The following is a 2451-nucleotide window of genomic DNA, read 5'->3' as shown; positions in this document are numbered from 1 at the left end:
GGCTGGAGTGCTGTGGCCAGATCTCAGCTCACTGCAAGCTCCGCCTCCCAGGTTCCCGCCATTCTCCTGCCTCAGCCTCCTGAGTAGCTGGGACTACAGGCGCCCGCCACCTCACCTGGCTAGTTTTTTGTATTTTTTAGTAGAGACAGGGTTTCACTGTGTTAGCCAGGATGGTCTCGATCTCCTGACCTCGTGATCCGCCCGTCTCAGCCTCCCAAAGTGCTGGGATTACAGGCTTGAGCCACCGCGCCCGGCCTAATTTTTGTATTTTTAGTAGAGACGGGGTTTCTCCATGTTGGTCAGGCTGGTCTCAAACTCCCAATCTTAGGTGATCTACTCGCCTCGGCCTCCCAAAGTGGTGGGATTACAGGTGTGAGCCACCGCGCCCGGGCACTATTATTATTGTTATTACTATTTGTCGTTGTTGTTGTTGAGATGGAGTCTCGCTCTGTCGCCCAGGCTGGAGTGCAGTGGCGCGATCTCCACTCACGCAACCTCCGCTTCCTGGGTTCACGCCATTCTCCTGCCTCAGCCTCCAGAGTAGCTGGGACTACAGGCGCCCGCCACCACGCCTGGCTATTTTTTCTTTTTTTTTTTTTTTTTTGTATTTTTAGTTGAGATGGAGTTTCACCGTGTTAGCCAGGATGGTCTCGATCTCCTGACCTCGTGATCCGCCCGCGTCGGCCTCCCAAAGTGCTGGGATTACAGGCGTGAGCCATCGCACCCTGCCATTATTATTATTATTATTATTTTTTTTTTTTTTTTTGAGGCAGTCTGGCTGTGCTCCCAGGCTGGAGTGCAGTGGCGTGGAGTCGGCTCACTGCAAGCTCCACCTCCGGGTTGCATGCCATTCTCCGCCTCAGCCTCCCCAAGTAGCTGAGACTACAGGCGCTCCCGCCACCACGCCCATTGGATTTTTGTATTTTTAGTAGGAGGCGAGGGTTTCACCATGTTAGCCAGGATAGTCACCGATCTCCTGACCTCGTGATCCACCGCTGCGGCCTCCCAAAGTGCTGGGATTACAGGCTTGAGCCACCGGCGCCCGGCAGTATTATTTTTAAGTTTCACTCATTGCCCAGGCTGGAGTGCAGTGGCGTGATATCCGCTCACTGCAACCTCCATCTTCCTAAGGTTCAAGTGATTCTCCTGCCTCATCCTCCCAAGTAGCTGGGACTCCTTCCGAGTAGCTGGAACTACCACAGCTAATTTTTTGTATTTTAGTAGAGACGGGGTTTCACCATGTTGGCCAGAATGGTCTCCATCTCCTGACCTCGTGATCCGCCCGCCAGTGATCTCGGCCTCCCAAAGCGCTGGGATTACAGGCGTGAGCCACCGCGCCCGGCTTAATTTTTGTAGTTTTAGTAGAAACGGGGTTTCGCCCTGTTGAGGCTGGTCTCGAACTTGGGGGCTCAAGTGATCCACCCGCCTGGGCCTCCTAAAGTGCTGGGATTACAGGAGTGAGCCACAGCGCCCCCGGCCGAAACTATTCTACTATTCTTAAAACTTTCTTTTGTTTCTTTCTTTCTTTTTTTTTTTTGAGACAGAGTCTTACTCTGTCGCCAAGGCTGGAGTGCAATGACGCGATCTCGGCTCTCTGTAACTTCTACCTCCCAGGTTCAAGTGATTCTCCTGCTTTAGCCTCCCGAGTATCTGGGATTACAGGCGCGTGCTACCACGCCCGACTAATTTTGGTGTTTTATTAGATGCGGGGGTGGGGTGGTTCACCATGTTGGCCACGCTGGTCTCGAACTCCTGACCTCAGGTGATCCGAGGACCTCAGGTAATCCACCCGCCTTGGCCTCCCAGAGTGCTGGGATTACAGGCGTGAGCCACCGCGCCTGGGCAAAACTTTCATTGTATCACAATCTCTTCAAGACAAGAGCTATGACTTAAATCTACTACAGCACAGTTACAGATTCTTAAAAGATAGGCGATGCTTGCGCGCAGACAGTAAAGCTCAGCGCGTGCGCACCGAGCACCTTTTTCCTTGCGGCGACTCCTCTTCTTTTTTTTTTTTGGAGCGTGCGCACCAAGAAAGACAAAGGTGGAGAAAGTGACCAAGCAGTCGTTCAGGCGCATGCCCATCCCTAACTTGTCCGAGCCCGGTGGGGCCGGCGGCGGCGGCGTGGGTGTGGCCTGAGCGCTGTGTGACTGTGCGGCCGCCGCCCAATCGGACTGAGCGAGCCCGGCCCCTCCCTCCCTCTGATTGGTTGGTTCTCAGGGTTGTGGGGCGCGGAAAGGAAGAGACGGGGCTGCTGGGCTGTGGGGCGGTGGAGAAAGGAGGCTAATTTTGTTCTGCGCAAGCGCGAGCAAGCGACCAGGAGGGGGCGTGAGAGAGTGAAAGGGAATGTGGAAGCCCCGATGCGCTGGCTAGCGCTAGCTGGGGCTCTAACCTTGACGCCTGCGCCGTGGCCCTCGGGGCCCCGCGCGCAGCGGGCGGGTGCCCGGTGC

The sequence above is a fragment of the Papio anubis genome, chromosome 17 (genome assembly GCF_008728515.1).
Source record: "Papio anubis isolate 15944 chromosome 17, Panubis1.0, whole genome shotgun sequence".
NCBI lineage: Eukaryota > Metazoa > Chordata > Mammalia > Primates > Cercopithecidae > Papio > Papio anubis.
The sequence above is the reverse complement of the archived record's forward strand: the minus strand, read 5'-3'. Positions refer to the sequence as shown.